General features: G+C 45.7%; 1 long non-coding RNA gene across 1 annotated transcript; it reads right to left on the bottom strand.

Annotated features, from left to right (window-relative positions):
- Positions 1-1114: 1114 nt before the first annotated feature.
- On the bottom strand, positions 1115-6617 carry LOC128345037 (uncharacterized). Its single transcript, XR_008316224.1, has 3 exons — positions 5061-6617; positions 3243-3334; positions 1115-2701 (listed from the first exon to the last, which is right to left on the bottom strand). It is a non-coding gene; the product is annotated as an uncharacterized LOC128345037 (long non-coding RNA).
- Between the last annotated feature and the right edge of the window lie 628 nt (positions 6618-7245).

Here is a 7245-nt window from a genome sequence, read left to right as displayed (position 1 = left end):
TCCAGTCCCTGACTTCTGCCCCCTAAGAGTGACTCATGGACTCAGTGAAGCCCAGGACATGTGCAAGCAGGAAAGGAAGGAAGGAAGCACACACACACTCTTCAGCACAAGAATGAACTGGGGGTCAGGATGTCAGCCTTTCCAAAAATGAACACATTGCAGCAGGCTATTGTGAAGTATGGGATCTGGATTGGTTTTCAAATCAAACAAAACCACCCATAGACATCTCACACAGACTTTGCCACAAAGTTACACAGGATCCCAGACTATATCACAAAAGGAACATGTTAACCTGATGGACACACAGGACAACTAACTTTGCTGCCTTTAATCCAGAGGCCTATGTAAAGTGAGCTCTCCACACCCCTAATGGAGCAGTGATGACAGGTAAGGGCGGTCCTTCCATGAGGCAAGGTCAGGCAGTTCCCTCAATGGGCAGATTATTGGGATGCCCGAGGGGCAGCAAGATGGCTACTGCTGCTCTCATTACCTAGGCACTTTTAAAAACAATCCTTACAAAACAATTTCTAAAACAGTCTAAAACCATGAACAACGAAAACATGTAAAGCCGTTAGAAAACCCTGGAAGGCCAGGGAGTTATTCGCACCTGGCTTCATGCTTCAGGGTCAATGTTGAGTGAAGACACTTCGAATCACACTCGCGACAAGGAGGGAAGCAGCCCCTCCCCTCTGCTCTCAGGTTTTCTTTTGGTGCAAGTTCACATCGCGTGCCTCCGTATTTTCCTTCTAGCCAATGGCGGGGTGGGGAGAGAGATTTCTAAAGCCTCTATCTGCATTCCTAGAAGATTATATCCCTCTTCTCATGTGAATGATTCTACGTCAATGCCTCTCCCTATTTGCTCTGGTGTTTTCAGAAAATCTCATTAAAAGCAGCATTTAAAAAACCCAGAAATACATTGAGATAAGCTAGAATTTGGGAGACAAAGCCCGATTTGTGTGTGGAGTGCTTCAAAGAATAATATTTGCAGCTGCTTGAGTCCCGAGCACTTGCTATGCACTGGTGGTTGAGATTTGGAAGGTTGTGATTTTACGAAGGAGACCTGTCTTTTCTGAAATAGGGAGGTCCTAGAAGGACGAAAGGAATGGTTAGTTGATTGAGAGTAGCTGGAAGGACAAAATGATATAGCAGCAGCAGCAGAAGAAGAGGATTTGTTGCCCCTTGAGGAATTGTAGGCAGGTTGTTGGGAGGTCATAGGTCTTGCCATATTTTTCAGTTTTTGTCTCCTTTCCATTTTGTCTCCTTTCCAACAAGGGCCTGGCCATCAAAAGGTCAAATTCTCTCTTCTTCTTCCTCTTGTTCCAGGTGCCAATGTAGGTGAACACATCCATGTGTGCCAGCGAGGAGTTGCTGCAGCAAACATTGAATGAACAGTCAGTGGCATGGCGAGACGTATATGGAGGAGCTGTTTGGAAAGGGGACAGGCCCAAGGGCATCTGCTTTTCTGCCTTCTGTGTCAGATGCTGCTGAATGGATTCTGTTCTTTGAACAGGACTGAGCAGAGTCCATTATAATGGAGTGAGGAGTAGGATGGCACAGAAGGAACTGATTGTCCCTGGCTTGAACCTTGTAAAAAAACCTTCCAGCTTCTGAGAGGTAGGTGGCAAAAATGCCCAGCAAGCGTTGACAATGTCCATTCAAGCAGAGTTCAGTGGTAGGAAGAAAGAGTGCAAAGTTCCAGCATCAGTTGGCCCAAAAATGGGATCAGGAGGAGATTTAGGAGGTTCGTTAACCTGGATATGTAAAGAGGTAGCCATATAGGCCACTTGGTCAGTGAAGAGCTTCAGGTACTCCGAGGGAGGCAGAGGCTTTGGATCTTCAATTAGATCTGAAGGTGTGGAACCCCATGCGATGTCCAGGGCTGTTTCTGCATCTTCCTCTGAGGCGGATTCTTCAGTCGAGGAATCCGGTGGTAGGAGGTCAAAGTCCAGCTGCTTAGGTGGTTGACTTCTCTTATCTCTTGACTGAGACCAAGACCTGCAGTGCTGAGGAGAGTATGATCAGGACCGAGAGTCTGGATGGTGCAATCTCCCCGGATATTGGTTTCGATGTGGAGCCCAAGAGCAAGGGTGGAGATAGCGTTCTCTATCATCAGTGACAGATCTGTCATCGAAGATGTAAGTGGAACGATCAGGCATGATCAGATGGAAAGTAGTCTCAGTGTCGACGTTCTCAGTAGCAATACACCGGATCCTATGGAATAGCATTTAGGAGAGTACAGATGGTGAGGGGATTCCCTGTGACCCGGAGAGCGTTGGTATCACGTAGGGTCTCTTCTATATAGTCGGTATCGTGCAGGGCATGCTTTTCAGTCAGTGTTGAGAAGACCAGCTAGGGTTGATGGTATAATCCTCCATTTGAGCTGGGTTGGAGTCACGTTCAGGATTGGAGGGTGATCTTGGTGTGACTTCTCTGGTGTCTCTCTTGTTGGGAATGGAGCGGTCTCTCGAGTCTATGTTGGGAGCATCATGTTCCCCGCTTTGTCACTGTGCAGGCTTAGGGTCTGCAAATACCAAAATCACCTTTTTTGGAATCAGAGCTGATGACTAAGATTTTTTGTGATTTTAGGCAGTTGAGATATTGGGGTGGGAGTGACGAGCTTGACGGGCTGCACTCTATTGGCAGCACAGTGTAGTGTTTGCATTAACTTAGGAATCTTTTCATTTGTAGTTGGTGAAAGATGCTGAGAATAAAAAGAAATATAGAACAACTTTATTTAGTTAGGATGCACATTCCAAAGTCCTGGGGAACCCTAGAAAAGGCTCGGTTTCAGGTCAGCACCAGCTGAGCCAGTGGCAACTGCCACCGAACTTCCCCAGATGATCTGAATAGGCAGCAGCAGGGTTCATGAAGAAGGTGGCATTTCCTTTAATATTTTGGGCCCAAGCCCCAGAGACCAGTCTGGCTGCTGCATTCTTTATACATTCTGCATACTACAGACAAAAACTGCCCAATGTACAGTGCATTGCACTAGTGCAGTCTGGATCTTACTTGCATATGCACCACTGTTTCCAGGTGGTCTATCTCCAGGAATGGATGTAGCTGGCGTATCAGCCTAAGCTGACAGAAAGGCCGGCCACTGCCTCAACCTGAGAGACCAGGAAGAGGCTTGGGTCCAGAAATACTCCCGGACTACATACGGGCTCTTTCTGGGAGAGTGTAACCCCATCCAAAACAGGCAGATCTGAGCCACTTCCTAAGTCCCAACTTCCCACCATGAATACCTCTGTCTTCCTTGGATTCAGCCTCAGTTTGTTCTCCCTCATCCAGCTCATCACAGACTCCAGGTAAGTCTTTCGGGAAGTTAAGCCATTTCCTAATGAAGTTGACATGGAGAAAGAGGTTTGGGTGTCAGCATATGGGTAACACCCTGCACCAAATCCCTGACGATCTCCCCCCACCGTTCCATGTAGATATTAAAAAGCATTGGAGATAGAATGGAGCCCTGTGCAACCCCATACAATAGCTCTCATTTGGAAGAGCAACAATCTCCAAGCAACAGCATCTGGGACCTACATGATAGGAAGGAGTGGAGCCACTGCAAAGCGGTGCCTCTCACTCCCTACCCCTTCAGGCACTCCAGGAGGTGCCATGATTCACTGATATCAAAAGGATCTGAGAGAGATCCAAAAGGATCCACAGGGTCATACTCCCCCTGTCGATTCCCAATTGGAGATCACCCAACAGGCCAACCAAGTCCTTCTAACCCCCATAGCCCACCCGGAAGCCATTCTGAAATGGGCCCAGATCATCTGCTTCTTCCAAGACTGCCTGGAGCCGAGATGCCACTACCCTCTCAATCTCCTTGCCCTACCATGGGAGGTTGGAGAAATGCCTAGAATGGGATCCAATGCAGGTTTCTTCAACAGTGGTCTAATCATCGCCTTCCTGAGGCAAGGAGGCATCCTGCCCCTCCTCAGAGAAGTATTAATGATGCTTCCAAGACCCTCTCCAATAACCTCCTTGCAAGATTGTATAAGTCATGTTGGGCAAGGATCAAGAAAACAGGTAGTCAAGTGAAGTTTCCTAAGCAGGTTGCCCACATCCTCTGCACTCACAAATGGAAAATGATCCAATTTCACTGTGCAAGAGGAGCTGCTGGACACCTCCACAGTAGGCTCTGCAGTACCTGTAGAGTCTAGTTCAGTTCGATGAAGAGAGTTTTCACCTGCAAAAATCTCATTTGAAATGTCACAACGGGTAGCTGATGGATCCCAATACTCATTCAAGGGGGGAGGGCCATGCACTAGCCCTTTCACAACTCGAGACAACTCTGCTGAATGTGAACTTGCAGAAGCAATGCGGGCAGAAAAGAACTGCTTCTTTGTGGCACGCATTTGATTGATGGATTAAGTGCCGTCAAGTCGGTGTCGCCTCATAGCGACCACATCATTTGGAGAATGGAAAGGCAAAATGTTCAGAGTAAAAAATGATTTTGCAGTCCCATGAATTCTTTGTTTTGCATCAATATTGTGTTTCTGTATCTTGTACCTTCTTCACATACCAAGTAATATAGCTAGCCCTGCTAACTTGGCCAAGAGGCTAACTTGGCCAAGAGGCACCTACAGGAGCTTCTGTAGGGTGAGATCACTGCGCTTGGAATTTGAGCAAAAGCTTTGCAGAGCCTGCACATGATTGCTGTCTGGAACACAAGACCAAAGGCATGGAATCAGGATGACAGAAATGGGGATCTGCTGAGTCAAAGACAGCAGCCAAAACAGGAGGTTCATTTAGGCCAGGTGGGCCAACGTATATGACGACACTTGGCTTGGTGGATCCTGGGTGGTTTAGACCTGCATTCAATGTTTGTGTGCAATTCCATATGGGAACACGAACCAGTGATCCTGTTCATATGCATGCACAAAAGGTGTCAGGGTTTCCATATGAGAGCCACTTTCACTTTGACAAGCAACACGACTATAACACGGGGTGGGGGGGGGGAACAAACATAAAATTGTAACCCTCAAAATAGTTTGCATTTGGGAAGACTTATTACTGAATGACCTCAAACCTGAAAGAAAGAGCCAGCTATTTGTACTTACATTCAATAAAACGAGAGGGAGAGAGAGTCCTTTCCTCTAGGAACTGGGATGGCTGTTTTGGAATTTGGACTGTTAGCCCATCCATCAGTAGTTCTAGCCTGTCATGAAAGAAAGAATGTCACATGATCCAGGCCAGTCAATCTAATACAGCAGAAGTGACTTTCTTTCCAACTAGTATCATTAAGGGGAGATAGAAAAATACCCAACCCACCAACCAACCACTAGCAAAGTTGTACATCAGACACATAAACCTGGTCTACAAGGACAGCTGGTCTTGTGGTAGCAAGCATGACTTGTCCTCACAGCTAAGCATGGTCTGCCCTGGTTGCATATGAATGGGAGACTTGATGTGTGAGCACTGTTAAGATATTCCCCTCAGGGGATGGAGCCGCTCTGGGAAAGCAGAAGGTTTCAAGTTCCCTCCCTGGCTTCTCCAAGATAGGGCTGAGAGAGATTCCTGCCTGCAACCTTGGAGAAGCCGCTGTCAGTCTGTGTAGACAATACTGAGCTAGATGGACCAATGGTCTGACTCAGTATGGCAGTTTCCTATGTTCCTTTCCTCTAGGAATTGGGATGGCTGTTTTGGAATTTGGGCTTTTAGCCCATCCATCAGTAGTTCTAGGCGTCATGAAAGAAAGAAAGAAAGAAAGAAAGAAAGAAAGAAAGAAAGAAAGAAAGAAAGAAAGAACACAAGATCCAGGCCAGTCAATCTAATACAGCAGAAGTGACTTTCTTTCCAAATAGTATCATAAAGGGGAGGTAGAAAAATACCCAACTCACCAACCAACCACTAGCACAGTTGTACGTCAGACATATAAGCAGCAAGTACAGTCTGTCCCTTTCCATTCCAATTCTCTGAAAAAACTCACTCATTCACAAGAAGCAACTCCAAAGCTCACAGCACATAGGCAACTGAGCAGGAGGAAAGTATCTTTTTTCTAGAGACTTGCATTGGAGGATAAAATGGGGCACAAGCTGGGGCAAGTCATCGCCCCCTCTCCCTGTTATTTATTCTGTTTTTCCTCAGCATCCAGCCCTCAGAGGGATACCTGCATTCATTCACGGGGGTTCCCAGAGTTCACCTGTCTATCGACAGACCTATCTTCCATTAATTGGCGTAATTCTTAAGTGAAGTCAGTGGCACTCCCGACATCTCGAAGGGAATCGCGCAACGTAAAGATGCATTGTGCAAAGCAGTCTGTCCTGAATCTACTGCCACTGGGTTACTTCAAGTTCTATTATTATTATTTATTTACACAGTCAAACAGGTGTTATTGACTGGTTTGTTTTATCCAGACATTGAGTCCTTCCCTGGGATGGCTGAATTTTATGGTCAATGTTGTTGCTGTTGTTATAGATATCATCGCAGAATATAGGCTGTTCCCAGTAAAGTTGCTTTTTGTAACTGGCTGATGGTGATTTCTGTGGCCCCTATGGTGTTGAGGTGCTCTTCAAGGTCTTTGGGAACTGCACCCAGGGCGCCAACTACCACTGGGATTATTTTGGTCTTTTTCTGCCACAGCCTTTCAATTTCAATTTGTAGATCTTTGTATTTGGTGATTTTTTCTATTTCTTTTTCTTCTATTCTGCTATCCCCTGGTATTGCTATGTTGACTATTTTAACTTGTTTTTCTTTCTTCTCGACTACAGTTATGTCTGGTGTATTGTGTGGCAGATGCTTGTCTGTTTGTAGTCGGAAGTCCCATAATATTTTTACATCTTAATTTTCTTCAACTTTTTCAATTTTATGGTCCCACCAATTTTTGGCTACAGGTAGCTTGTATTTTTTGTAGATGTTCCAGTGTATCATCCCTGCTACCTTGTCATGCCTTTGTTTGTAGTAAGTCTGTGCGATCTTTTGACAACAGCTGATTAGGTGGTCCACTGTTTCATCTGCTTCTTTACAAAGGCGGCACTTGCTGTTTGTTGTGGATTTTTCGACTTTTGCTCTTATTGCATTTGTTCTTAGTGCCTGTTCTTGTGCAGCCAGTATTAAACCCTCTGTTTCTTTCTTCAAGTTTCCATTCTTAAGCCATTGCCAGGTCTTGGTGATGTCTGATTTTCCACTTATATTGTGCAAATATTGACCATACAGTGGCTTCTTTTCCCATTTTTCTGCTCGGTTCTTGACTTGTTCTTTCTTGTAGGCCTGCTTTCTCTCATTGGTGTTGAATAGTTTTGCGTT

This window comes from Hemicordylus capensis, chromosome 2, assembly GCF_027244095.1.
Source record: "Hemicordylus capensis ecotype Gifberg chromosome 2, rHemCap1.1.pri, whole genome shotgun sequence".
Lineage (NCBI taxonomy): Eukaryota > Metazoa > Chordata > Lepidosauria > Squamata > Cordylidae > Hemicordylus > Hemicordylus capensis.
This window is presented reverse-complemented; position numbering and strand designations above follow the sequence as displayed.